The sequence below is a fragment of the Canis lupus genome, chromosome X (assembly GCF_003254725.2).
Source record: "Canis lupus dingo isolate Sandy chromosome X, ASM325472v2, whole genome shotgun sequence".
Lineage (NCBI taxonomy): Eukaryota > Metazoa > Chordata > Mammalia > Carnivora > Canidae > Canis > Canis lupus.
Genome location: NC_064281.1, coordinates 31,931,904 through 31,946,355, shown reverse-complemented (window position 1 = coordinate 31,946,355; position 14,452 = coordinate 31,931,904). Strand labels below are relative to the sequence as shown.

General features: G+C 40.2%; 1 protein-coding gene and 1 pseudogene across 1 annotated transcript in view; both read right to left on the bottom strand.

Moving 5' to 3' along the window:
- PRRG1 (proline rich and Gla domain 1) overlaps positions 1-14,452 on the bottom strand; it is a 280,802-nt gene that overhangs the window by 209,542 nt on the left and 56,808 nt on the right. The gene's annotated exons all lie outside the window — the stretch shown is intronic.
- LOC112651804 (MOB kinase activator 1A-like) lies at positions 1,523-2,209 on the bottom strand (annotated as a pseudogene).

Here is a 14,452-nt window from a genome sequence, read left to right as displayed (position 1 = left end):
CTGCCTCGATCCCGGAACTCCTGGATCACGTCCTGAGCCAAAGGCAGATGCTCAACCATTGAGCCACCCAGGCGTCCCAAGATTTTAATCTATAAAAGCACTGCTATATAGACTATAAAATAGAATACAAGGGGATCCCTGGGTGGCTTAGCGGTTTAGCGCTTGCCTTCGGCCCAGGGTGTGATCCTGGAGTCCCAGTATCGAGGCCCGCATTGGGCTCCCTGTATGGAGCCTGCTTCTCCCTCTGCCTGTGTCTCTGTCTCTGTGTCTCTCATGAATAAATAAATGGGACCTTAAAAAAATAGAATATAAAATGATACAAATGTTCTAAATATTAAGAACACCTAAAAATGTCTTTTCTTAAATTTCTAAATTCAAATGGAATGAAACTTCTCTGATTATGTGATTGTGTTGCTATGAAATTTGGTTTAGAAGCTTGCTAATAAATTATTGACAGATATTCTCATTATCTATTAGGTTGTCACCTGAAATAGACTCAGTCAATTTCTTCAGCAAAGAAACAATGGCTAGGGCAGCCCAGGTGGCTGAGCGGTTTAGCGCCACCTTCAGCCCAGGGCTTGATCCCGGAGTCCCGGGATCGAGTTCCACGTCGGGCTCCCTGCATGGAGCCTGCTTCTCCCTCTGCCTGTGTCTCTGCCTCTCTCTCTCTCTCTCTCTGTCTCTCATGAATAAATTAAATATTAAAAAAAGAAACAATGGCTAAACTAATAAAGTGCAGCTTAGTCACCATATATTACAATTAAGTGTGACTTTGTGAAAACAACAGATCTTAGAGTATGTCAAAGTTAGGTATGCTCGTAAGATCTTGCTTTAAAGCCAGTCTACCATTGGAACAATTTTATCACTAGACACAGATAATGGGTGTTTTTGCATCCTATTTTCTCAGTTTGTATCAGCAGTTACATTAGTTTGCTAGGGCTGCCAGTATAACAAAGTACCACAAACTAGGTGGCTTAGAAAAACAGAAATAGGGACGCCTGGGTGGCTCAGTGTTTGAACATCTACCTTTGGCTCAGGGTGTGGTCCTGCAGTCCTGGGATTGAGTCCTGCATTGGGCTCCCTGCGGGAAGCCTGCTTCTCCCTCTGACTGTCTCTGCCTCTCTCTGTGTGTCTCTCATGAATAAATAAATAAAATCTTTAAAAAAAAAAAAAACAAGAAATACATTATCTCACAATTCTAGAGGCTAGAAGTTCAAAATGAGGCATTGGCAGGGTTGGCTCCTTCTAAGAACTGGGGGGGGGGGGGGGCGGAGGATCCATTCTAGGCCTTTTTGAAACTCACTCTGATCCTTGCCTTCATGTTCACATGGCACTCTCCCTGTGTGCATGTCTCTGTGTCCAAATTTTCCTTTTATGACACTAGACATACTGGATGTAATGAAGATTAACCTCATCTTAATTACATTTGCAAGGACACTATCTCCAAATCACATTCTGAGGTATTGGGAGTTAGGACTTTTCAACATATACTTTTTGGAGAAGACATAATTCAACTTAAAACTCAGTCTGTAACAGACTGGCAACGAGATAACTCTAGCAGTAGATGAAACAAGAGGGCAACTGTGTTACAGAAATCTTTCAACCTAAGCTTCTCAATGAATTCCTGTAGTGGGGCTAACCCTCATCTATCAATGAAATCGAACTTTAGAACAAATAAAATACTTAAAGGATGTGTTGTGGCAGGCCTTTTCTTGTTCTTGCATCACAGAATCAAAGTGCTGTCAAGAAATATGGGCATAAACCTTAAACGAATGCTTTAGAATAGTCCTTACCACAGATAAAAAGTTTTGGGAAAATGGGACACCAATCTTAAGAAGGAAAAAGGGTTTCATGACCAATTAATCCTGAACTCAAGTCATCAAACAGTTGATGTATTTTGGAGTAGAACCTTTGACTGGGCCTTAAAATTAATAGCATCTTCCCAACGATATTCGGATCTGGGACCTGCAGTTGTGACTAGACAGCTTGCTTCAGTGCAGAGTTCTGACCTGGTTGAAGAAATCTACAGTGCTAACTGTCATCCGTTGGATGAGGTCTTTCTCCTCTGACAACATGATTGCTCCTCTAGTAGTCTCTCTTCCCAGAGCGCTTCTGCATGTTTTAAGTGTTCGTACTAATGAACTCCTTCAGGGAGGTTCTTCTTTCACTTAAATGTATTAGAGTAATGGCTGCTGAAGAGGAAACTCATCTTTTTCCCTCCCCAGGGAAAGGCCATTAGACTCCAGTGCAGTCAGGATTCAGAGCCAGCACTCAGGGAGCCAAGAGGGGTAGACAGTCCTCAGTCGGCAGAAGGCAGAGACAGGCTACAGTTGTTCTGAGCTGGGATCAAACTTGGTGCAGACCGTGTGCTGCCTCTCCTACCTCACCAACCAGGAAAATGGACCCAGCTACCTTTCTCATAAGAAAAGGCTTCATTTACACTGCAATTTTAATTTTTGATATCAAATACCCAAACTAATATATATTTATGATTTGTAGTAAGTTATATGAAGAGAAAGGAAAAAATTCTATAAAGAACCTCAGTGTCAACAACTGTAAAAGGTGATAATATGCTGTATGTTTCAAGGATTAAATGCAATAATGCATGAAAGGCACTTTGCACAGCATCTGGGGTTCAGTAAATGGTCAATAATATGAGCCATTTTGATATTAACTTTTTGCCTTGTAATTCCAAACTTAATGTCTGCTCTGTTGAAATGTTTGCTGATTTATAGTGATGGATTCTTCTAAGGAATTTATAGTCTATTATTATTATTTACTGCAGTTAATTCACCAACTTGTTATTCTACCCCTCCATAAAGAAGAATTAAGTATATGTAGGTTCTATGTCCCAATAAAAGCATATATGTTTCTTCCTATGCACACCAATCACAGGGTTCTATTAACTCTATTGCTGCCAGATAGAATGGACAAATTATGTGATATTACTTGTATTACTTTCTGCTAAAATTCTAAAGATTGATAGTATTTATAACAAGTAAAAATAAGACTGACATCTAAATGATCCTTGCCAGTGTTTACGATCAGTGTTTTATTTAGGTCTGTTTCATTTTTCTAGCCATCCTGCAACGTCTTACTATTTTGATCGACTTGAGCTTGATGCCACTTGGAAAGCATTCTTGGTGCATGGCACTGGGAGGGAAATTGCCATCATTGGCAGCCTGTGTGTCATTCTGAGAGCATCCCTGTGTGGCTGGGAGCAATCAGAGTGCCTGTCTTTGGGGATGAAAGGATGGAGTTCCCCTCCAGAGTGTGGCACAGGGCTGACCCAGGGCTAGTACTACGATGTGTCTCTGGTGTCTTTTGCTGTTTTCCTGTGCTCATAAAATTGCAGGCAATAATGTGGGTCATAGAGCCATGTGATGTGGAACTGTAGGCCTGAGATGGCTTTCGAGTACATCCTGTCATTCATCTGAGCATGTGACTGTATCTTCTAGAGAATACTACTACTTAAAAATACTAACAACAGCTGAAGTTATTAATCTTTAATAACTGTCAGTCCCGCACAGCCAAAGGTAAACTTTTATCTAGTGACTCATGTAATTTTAGCAGTACATGCCTGTGGGATGTACTATTATTCCCAGATGAGCAAACTGAAGTTTGGAGAAATTGTAAATGTCCAAGGGACTATTATGGAGACTACATAATTGCTAATTTTTTTCCAAAAATAATGTTGGATATGTATGTACTTCTTTAGAGTTTACAAACTTCTTTGCCATAAGTTATTTCCACTTGATCTTCCTCCTCACAGGCTTGTGAGAGTCTGCTCTAAACATATCTTGCCCACCATCTATTTTTGCACCTTTCATCAGAGAAACTGGAAAGCCTTATCCATAGAATGTTATCCACATCCCAGAAACAAGGGACTTGAGTTTGGGTCTAAATGAGGCCTCCATGATTTGTTCTGGGCCAACAAAAGTTTCTTATCCAGGTAAACGGGTTTGGGTAAAGAAACAGATTTATCTAATATTCCCAAGAAACCCTTCACATGGTTGGCTGCAAGAACACCTAGCATCTACTGCTGTCTCCCTCCTGCTCCCTGGAGTCACAGTGAAGCTGCACAGAATCAGGAGCTGGGAGGTTCTTTCCTGGCCACTAGAGGCCAGCAAGCCGCTGTCAACAACCTTCCCAGCTGGAGCGTGCTGCTTCGCACTTGACAGAGAATGAGGAGGAAATGATCATTCCAAGTGAGGAAAATGATGCTAGAATGTTTTTAGGAGAAAAGATATGTCATTTCAATGTGTACCACTGACATGCCTGTGGTGTTTAAGTCCTCCCAAGACTTCCCCAAAAGGCAACCCTGAGCAAATTATTATTTTTTAAAGATTTAATTTATTTATTCATGAGAGACATAGGGAGGGAGGCAGAGATATAGGCAGAGGGAGAAGCAGGCTCCCTGTGGAACTCGATCCCAGGACCCCGGGACCACACCCTGAGCCAAAGGCAGATGCTCAACCACTGAGCTGCCCAGGTGCCCCAGCACTGAGCAAATTAAACAAGTAGAGAACGTATGTCTTTGGAATGCCTGTCTATGTCTTCTAAAAGCCTGTGTGTTCCTTTATAGCATAGCGTCTTCCTTCCTCCCCATCCCTGTTCGAAATAAAAAACAACTTTAAGTGTTTTCTTTTTTCTCCCAATAATTTGATTTCTTGAACATAATAATGTCATGCCCTTTCTCTTCTCTTGGGGTTTATACAACCTTTGTGTCCCTGTATTTCTTTCTATTGCTCACTCCTCTCTTCTCTCTGCTGCACTTTTTTTTTTAAGATTTTATTTATTTACTCATGAAAGACAGAAAGAGAGAGAGAGAGAGAGAGGCACAGACACAGGCAGAGGGTGAACCAGGCTCCATGCAGGGAGCCTGATGTGGGACTTGACCCCGGGACTCCAGGATCATGCCCTGGGTCAAAGGCAGGCGCTAGTTTAGCGCCGCCTGCAGCCTAGGGCGTGATCCTGGAGACCCTGGATAGAGACATAGACATTATTAAACTTATTAAACTTCTACCAAGCCCCATGCTCTCCTGTTGTCACACACTGCCTGGGTAGGTAAATTCACTCTCACAGTTTTGACTACTACTTGGGAGCTGGTAGCTCCTAGGTCTAGTATTTCTGGAAGCTCCACAGTTCTACTTCTGACTGTCAGATATTTACCAGTGGGTGTTTCACCAGGCCTTGGACCCAACTTCTCCCACACCCCATTCACCGGCTTCCAGCTACTCGACCCTTGAGGAAGGATGTCTATAAATACTGTAAATTTATGTTTGTTTTAAAAATACAGATAAAGAAGGGACCTACTTCTCCTCTTCCTGAATTGTCAGTCCAAGATGCAAACAACCATCATTTTGCCACACATGCCCTCCACAACTGTGGAACCTGTGGAAGGAACTGTTTCTTTCCTCCTCAGATCTGTGGAACTTCCACATCAAGCAGCTCTGCCCCTGCCCAGAAATACCGCTCAAATTCAGCCTGTCCTCCCCATTTCTGTTACCTTCCTTTAGGCTCCAGTGATCTCTTTTTGTGGGTTTCCATGCCACCTCCAAATTTCAATTCCTTCTTCTAGTATAGTTCTTTTCAAGGTCACCCTCCACACAGCTGCCCCAGCCATGCAGGTAAGTGTAAATCTAATAGTACCATCCGGGGCTTCTGCCTGAGTGGCTCCCTGTCCTAGGTGAGGTGGCACCACGCCCTTCTAGGCCCTGCCTGGCCCACGTGTCAGGCCTCATCTGCTCCCATTTCATGTCTTGTCACAAAAGTAACATAACTGTTTACAATTTCCCCAACATTCTCTGCTGTTCCTCCCCCTGAAATTTTCTGCTCCTCCCTCTGCTTGGAAGGCCCACTCCTGACCTCCTTTGGTGTCCCTTCATCTTGGTTACCTTCTTGCCATCACTAAAGACTCGTGCAAAAGCCTAAGGAAGGAGCATGGAATCAAGACCGTGGAGATTATGCAGAAAATGGCCAGTCCCAGGCCCAACATCATCCCATCATTCACAAGGTAAAGCAACAGGATCATGATTTCCAGCTAGCTCAACCCTGTAATGTAGGTAGCCAATCTAGAATTTCTGTGACTATAACATTTATAATCTGGCATACTTACTAGAGGAATGAAAGGAGCAAGGAAAAACTCAAATTTAGACTGCACAGTGTCTGGTTGCCCAACAACAAAGTACTAGGAATCCACAGAGTAGGTACTAAGAATCCACAGAGTTCCCTGCTGTCATAAAATATCTACTGACAGTTTTAATTTACTTTATACTTCACAGTGAACCAGGTTAGTATTTACCCTCTTTTTAGGCTTGGAAACAATCTGATCAACCTTCTATGCAGGTAACAGGATGAGAATGTGCTTCTGTCTCTTATAAAGGCTATCTTTTCATTCCTAGGGTCATATCTTGAATTTCAGGTAAACTTTTAGTTCACTCAGTGCATAGAAAAATATGTCAGCATTTGGACATTACAGATTTAAGTTATAAAACAAAAGCACCTTGAGTCTTTGTATGTTTACAATGATAAAGATACATAGCAAGGGGATGCCTGGGTGGCTCAGCAGTTGAGCGTCTGCCTTCGCTCCAGGTGTGATCCTGGAGTTCTGGGACCGAGTCCCACATCAGGCTCCCTGCATGGAGCCTGCTTCTCCCTTTGCCTGTCTCTGTCTCTCTCTCTGTGTCTCTCATGAATAAATAAATAAAATCTTAAAAAAAAAAAAAAGAACCAGTCATTCTGAAGAGAAAATACAGATACTGAGAGGCTTTCATAACTTAATAAAAATAACTTAATTTTTTTTAAAAGGCACATAGTAGGAAATTCCCAATATCCAAGTGGTCTCTACCAAATAAGAGTGGGGCTGAATTATCTGTGGTAATTAGAAAAAGATATGCAGAATGGAAACAGAGGCAGTATCAGGAAAATTCAGTCAGGTTTAGCTTTTACTTCACCTTTATGGCACACATCAAGTATCAGACGATGGTCAACAGAAGAATATTAGCAATTCTCTGTTGGCGATTCTCTGGGCTTTGGAGTGTGCCACTAAGAGTATGTTTGTGCCACAGTTAAAATAAACTCAGCTTTGTTTCAAGTCGTTTATTAATTCAGTCAACAAATATTTGTTGAATGCTATGTGCAACACTTGGGATAAAGATTATTCTACAGAAAATGATAACATACTTCTGAGACACTTCGAAATTAGCCAATCTATATTTGTCAAGAGGATTTTCAGAGAGGTATTATGAATAAGAATAAATAATAGAATTAAATAACATATCTAGTTAGGAATGAGGCTGTCCGTGTTTCTCTCTTGTCATCTGAAGGTAAGTCAGAGCTACAGAATAAAAGAACACAAAATATATATAGATAGATACGGTGTCTGTACATTCAAAGGATTTGGGACAATCCCAATTTAAATATCCTTTCCCTTGTTTTGAAGAGTATGTCTGTATTTGTCAAACCACATATACAGATTTTGACTTGGGAAATACAGGTAACTTTGCAGAAACAGACAGAGGGCATTTAATGACTCACTAGGTCCCTTCAGGAGGACAAAAAGACAGCAAATGGAAAACTCCCTGAGAAACAGTGACTACAAGGATCATGAAGGCAGGAGCCTAGCTGGCTCAGTCAGCTGACTCTTGATCTAGGGGTTGTGAGCTTGAGTCCTAAGTAGAGACTACTTAAGTAAACAAACTAAAAAAAAAAGGATCATGAAGACAAAGACATGGATGGTTCTGCATAAGGGACAAGACAGAGCAAAAGGACCCAGGCAGGCTGTTTTCAAAGGTGGAACTCCTTAGAAACATTTCTTTGGGGATCCCTGGGTGGCTCAGCGGTTTAGCGCCTGCCTTCAGCCCAGGGCGTGATCCTTGAGTCCTGGGATCAAGTCCCGCATCGGGCTCCCTGCATGGAGCCTGCTTCTCCCTCTGCCTGTGTCTCTGCCTCTCTCTCTCTGTGTCTCTCATGAATAAATAAATAAAATCTTAAAAAAAGAAAAGAAAAGAAAAGAAAAGAAAAGAAACCTTTCTTTGGTATTTAGAGAGAGGAGAAAATGTTTTTAAAAGGGTGGGGAGGAGGGGAGGAGAATAAAGAAAGTTCTTCCTGAACTTTTCTTTTTTTTTTTTTTTAAATATTTATTTATTTATTTTTTATGATAGTCACAGAGAGAGAGAGAGAGAGAGGCAGAGACACAGGCAGAGGGAGAAGCAGGCTCCATGCACCGGGAGCCTGATGTGGGATTCGATCCCGGGTCTCCAGGATCACGCCCTGGGCCAAAGGCAGGCGCCAAACCGCTGCGCCACCCAGGGATCCCTCCTGAACTTTTCTTGAAGGTCAAGTTAATTAATAAAAAGACTTACATTGACTTCAAATCCCTCATTTTGGACTTCCAACAAGCTCTGATATAATTTTTTTTTCTTTCAGAGAACAGACTACACTAATCTTGGAAAATGTTCATAGATATTTTTCAGGGTAATATATGTGTTTTAAAACACAAATAAATAAATTGGTTTATACAGAAAAATCTAGTCATTGCAACTACTTTTTCAAAGTTAGACATATTTCAGGAATATGCCAAGATTTTGATTGGGTCTAGGGATGGACCACAAATGATATATCTATAGAATGACTCACCTACATTCTCTTATCCAAGGTAGGCTTAGCTATTTTGAGCCAGAATATCTGGATTGAACCTGATTCTACCACTTGCTGACTTTTAGATCTGAGACATTTTAAACTGTCTCAGCTTGAGATTCCTCATTTATAGAAAGGAGACAAGTTCTTCTTTGCAGAGATTTTAGAAATATTAAATGACCTAAAATATGTTAAGGTGCTCTGAATATGATAAAATGATAAATAAATTACAGTTTTTAAAAAATATTTTATTTATTCATGAGAGACACACAGAGAGAGAGAGAGAGAGAGAGGCAGAGACACAGGTAGAGGGAGAAGCAAGCTCCACGCAGGGAGCCCAACATGGGACTCGATCTGGGGTCTCCAGGATCATGCCCAGGGCTGAAGGCGGTGCTAAACCGCTGAGCCACCAGGGCATAGTTATCAGTGCACTTTACTAACTCTTTCTGGCTTATTTGCTATGGTATGGAGGGAGAGTATTCCAAAAATGAACAAGGCAGAACTCTTGACCAATGAGCTAAAAATATGTTACACAATGGTAGAAATACTGACTTTCAATAATCATGTACAACAAATTAATTTTATATCTGGGTAATGTCAAATTCTACATTCGATGCCAATGTTGGCTCCCTCCCCCCCCACCATTTGACCATCTCATTAAATATTTATTATAAATAATGGCTATTTTCAGTAAAGTGGATATAGATGTTTTATCTACCATGGTCTTTAATGCCAAATAGTCTCACAAATATGGCCAGATATAATGTCATTGTTAAAACTAACAAAATGTTCAATATTATGTCCTGGATGTTACTTGTATAATATTCTTGCTGTAATCTTACATTATGCTTTCACCAAATGTTTCCTGAATATCTGCCACTGTACTAAGTACTTTGGGGGACACAATGATAATTAAGGCACAGTTTAAAACTCTAAGACATTCATCATCTAGTGAGAGGGAGGTGCTAGTAATAACATCAAAACGTCAGCTCTTAAGGAGTTCACCAAAAAAGGTACAAAGTTTCTGAAAATATAGTCAAAAATAGTTTATTTCCAACTTCAGGGATCTAGGAGGCTTTTGTGAGAAAAATTATTTTCAGCAAGGTCATGAAGGATGGGTAGGACTCTTTCATCAGATATGGCAATGAAGGGATGCAGGTTAGCAGTTAGGCTGAGAAGCAAATTGAACTCGACCCAGAAAGAAGGTGAAAACAGGACATTTTCAGAGATAGTTACTATAACAGCAAGGCCAGAACACAGGGAATGAAAAAGATGAAGTTGAAATGCAGGTCAAGAGAAGATTTTGAATGCCCAGCTCAGAAGCTAGATTTTTTTCTAGATGCAGAAATCCAAAGAAGAAAGAATGTCATGAGTCTTGGTTCTGGAAAGATGTACTACCACTCAAGTCAGTATGAAGGATTTATTGGAGGGGTAAGAAAGAGACTAAAGGGAAGTAAACCAGATAAGAAGCATGGCCATAGGTCAGGGATTTTAAGAACTAGGAGGGCAGTGGAATCAGAAAACAACAGATTTTTTTTTTTTTTAAGATTTTATTTATTCATGAGAGACACACAGAGACAAAGAGGCAGAGATACAGGCAGAGAGAGAAGCAGGCTCCATGCAGGGAGCCCGATGCGGGACTCCACCTGGGTCTCTAGGATCAGGCCCTGGGCAGAAGGCGGAGCTAAACTGCGGAGCCACCTGGGCTGCCCCAGAAAGCAACAGATTAACAGCAGTTTGCTTCTTTATCTTGACATATTCCTTGACAGCACTGGTTTCAGGTACACTGTGTTGCTTAGGTTAAGGGCCTTGGGCTAGACTGAAGAGATGAGAGTGCTTAAGTGTAACAAATTTGTGCAGTTGCTCCCATAAAGACTTGCCTGGTGGTAAACATCTACAGAAGGCACACTGAGTTAGAAGTGATCATGTGCAAACGTTTTCTTAACCAAGGGACCCGTGATATAATAGATGTAATACAAAAGTGAAAGTTCAATGATTTGCATTATCCTGACTACACAGAAGCCCAGATTTTGACATCTGGGAACTCTCTGCAGGCATTGTGAATTTTCTTTAGCCTTTTAATTTCTAGACTTTCTGCTATTTTTGCATGAATATCTTTTGCACATGATGGTTGACAATTAGAATTGGCACTAATTTGTTCCCCAAATACGTTTAAGCCAACGTACCTACTTTTTAAAATGCCTTGAGATGGGCAGCCCTGGTGGCACAGTGGTTTAGTGTTGCCTGCAGCTTGGGGTGTGATCCTGGAGCCCTGGGATCAAGTCCCATGTCAGGCTTCCTGTGTGGAGCCTGCTTCTCCCTCTGCCTGTGTCTCTGCCTCTAAATAAATAAATAAATAAATAAATAAATAAATAAATAAATAAATAAATTTTTTAAAAAAAAATGCCTTGAGATACTTAAATGTCCAAACTCAAGTAAAAATCACATAACCATAAAATGAAATGACTTGTTCTGTTTATTTAAACTCCATTCTCAGAAATAAGAGTCTGAATTAATATTGTTAAAATGTCCATACTAAACAAAGCAATTTACAGATTCAATTGTGATCTTTATCTAAATAACAACAGTATTTTTCACAATACTAGAACAAATGATTCTAAAATTTGTATGGAACCACAGAAGACTCCAAATAGCAAAGAATCTTAAGAAAGAAGATCAAAGCTGGAGGTTATCATAATTCCGGACTTCAAGATATACTACTAAGCTATAGTAATCAGAACAGTATGGTACTGGCACAAAACTAGACACCTAGATCAAAAGAACAAAACACAAAGCCCAGAAACAAACCCATACTTATATGGTCAATTAATCTATGGCAAAGGAGGCAAGCATATATAATGGGAAAAGAGTTTTTAAAATAAATGTTGTTGGGAAAACTGGATAGCTAAATGCAAAATAATGAAACTGGACTACTTTCTTATACTAAACACAAAAATAAACTCAAAATGGATTGAAGAACTAAATGTGAGACCCGAAACTAGAAAATTCCTACAAGAGAACATAAGCAGTAATTTCTTGGACATCAGCCATAGCAATATTCTTCAAGATCTATGTCTCAGGCAAAGGTTAACAAAAGCAAAAATAAACTGAGACTACACCAAAACAAAAGCTTTTGTACAGCAAAGGAAATTATCAACAAAACAAAATGGCAACCTACTGAATGGGAGAAAATATTTGCAAATGATAGACCTGATAAGGGGTTAATATCCAAAACATACAAAACACCTTTCCAACTCAACATCAAAAAACAAATACTCCACTTAAAAAAGTGGGCAGAGGACCTGAATAGACATTTTCCAAAGATGACATACACATGGCCAACAGACACATGAAAAGATGCTCAAAATCACTCAATCATCAGGGAAATGCAAATCAAAACCACAATAAGGTATCACCTTACTTACTTATTCTGACCAGTGTTAGAATGGCTAATATGAAAAAGATAAGAAATAACAAGTGTTGGTGAGGATGTGGAGAAAAAGGAACCCTCTTGCACTTTTGGTGGAAATGTCATTTGGTGTAGCCACTGTGGAAAACAGTATGGAGGTTCCTCAAAAAATTAAAAATAGAAATACCATATGATCCAGTAATCTACTACTGAATATTTACCCAAAGAACACAAAAACACTAATTTAAAGATATACATGCATCCCCATGTACTGGGGCATTACTGCAGCATTATTTACAAAAGCCAAGATATAGAAGCAACCTAAATGTCCATTGACAGATAAATGGATAAAGAAGACGTGCTATATATATCTACATATATATCTACATATGCATGTTAATGCATGCACTCTGCATATCAATGACAAAATCAAAAAGAAGATTCACTTGTTTTCTTCTTCAGTGCATATTAGGATTCTCTTTAGCTCCCCTCTTCCCTCACTCTCTAAGGAAATCAAGATCTGGGCAGGAGTACAAGGCTGGACAGGGGGTGGGGGAGATACTGAACTGCAGATAAATGACTACCTCATTCAATTACTGTTTGGCTAGAAAAACAAAACAAAAATTGAAAAGAAACTGATGTGAAATGTTGGGGTCTGCAAGGACATGGTCAAGAAAGAATTCTTGAGGCGTCTTCAGTGCAAAAAAAGGTGGTTTTATTAAAGCCTGGGGACAGTACCTGTGGGCAGAAAGAGCTGCACTGGGGTTGTGAGGAGTGACTAATTATAAACTTTCAAGTTGGGAGGGGAGAAGTATCTAAGGAATTTGGAAGCAAGGATCCCAGCACCTTAGGCTAGCTGCTATTAGGATAAGGTCATTTACTACTGTCTAGTAAAACTTTAGTCATGAGACCCTTCAGATGTATATCAGCGGGCCATGTGCTTGGAGGATGACTGCTAACATGTATCTTGGTGGGGGGAGGGTACAGGTAAAGAAAATTTTCAAAGGCATTTTTATATATTAAAGGCTTACAGGGGGATCCCTGGGTAGCGCAGCGGTTTGGCGCCTGCCTTTGGCCCAGGGCGCGATCCTGGAGACCCGGGATCGAATCCCACGTCGGGCTCTCGGTGCATGGAGCCTGCTTCTCCCTCTGCCTGTGTCTCTGCCCCACCCCCTTTCTCTGTGTGACTATCATAAATACATAAAAATTAAAAAAAAAAAAAAGGCTTACAGTGCATGGAGATTGGGCTAATGTCAAGCTAAGGTTGCCTTTTGCCTCTAGCTAAGTATTAACATTGAGGAAGTTAGGCAGCCCTGGTGGCGCAGCAGTTTGGCGCAGCCTGCAGCCTGGGGTGTGAACCTGGGGACCCAGGACTGAGTCCCAGGTCGGGCTCCCTGCATGGAGCCTGCTTCTCCCTCTGTCTGTGTCTCTGCCTCTCTTTCTCTGTGTCTATGAATAAATAAATAAAATCTTAAAAAAAATAACATTGAGGAAGTTGAGTTCCCAGAGGAAGATCACTCTGTCTCAATTACTTCTCAATGGGCTGCAAGGTATAAGGAAGGTTTTTTATTTTTTTGCCTTTGTTTTTCACATCAGAAACATTCATGTGACTATTTAAAAGGAGACCAAATAACTCATTCCTCAGAGCACTATTCTTGGGAGATAATGGGGCAAAAGGGTTATATTTTGGAAGGCAGCTGCAACTTTTCCTGGAAACTAAGAATTCTTTAATACAGAGGAGGAAATTATTTTCTAAACGCATTGATCCAAGCTCCTAAAAAGTCTGTTTACTTCCAAAATAAAAGATCTTCATTCTGTTCTTAAAGGAAGGATAAAGGTCTTTGTTTCTGCTTAGATACCAGATGCTTTAAAATTCTCCCTAAACAGAGATTTTTCAGACATTTATGAAACAATCTTCCTGATTTAAATTATTTTGGTCTACAAAGCCAGATAATCTGCTTCAACCACTTCATTTTACATATGAGAAAAGGTACAAAAAGGTAAAGGAAATAGCTCTAGATTGTCTATTATTTTAAAAATGTGTATGCTTAAAAAGGGAAGACAAAGGTCATTTCCCATCAGTAAATACAAGCTGATCTGAGAAATCTTTTGGATCTCCAAAACTTCTAGTTTGAGAGTACTAGAAGCTTCTGATATCTGAGGAAGCAAGGACTACATAGGACAATGCCCAGGTATCAAATCTTGAACTGAATTCTGTGCTGATATAATGACAGCCACAGGAAGATATAAGTGAATATCTCAAATTGCTGTGATAAATACATGCTCATATTTCCTCTGATGGTCCCTGTTCCCCTTTCTCTGTTCATTTATTTATTTTTGCATTGCATGTTCTTTTTACCATTAGATTTTGTGACATACATGAGCTGCATCAACTAATAAATG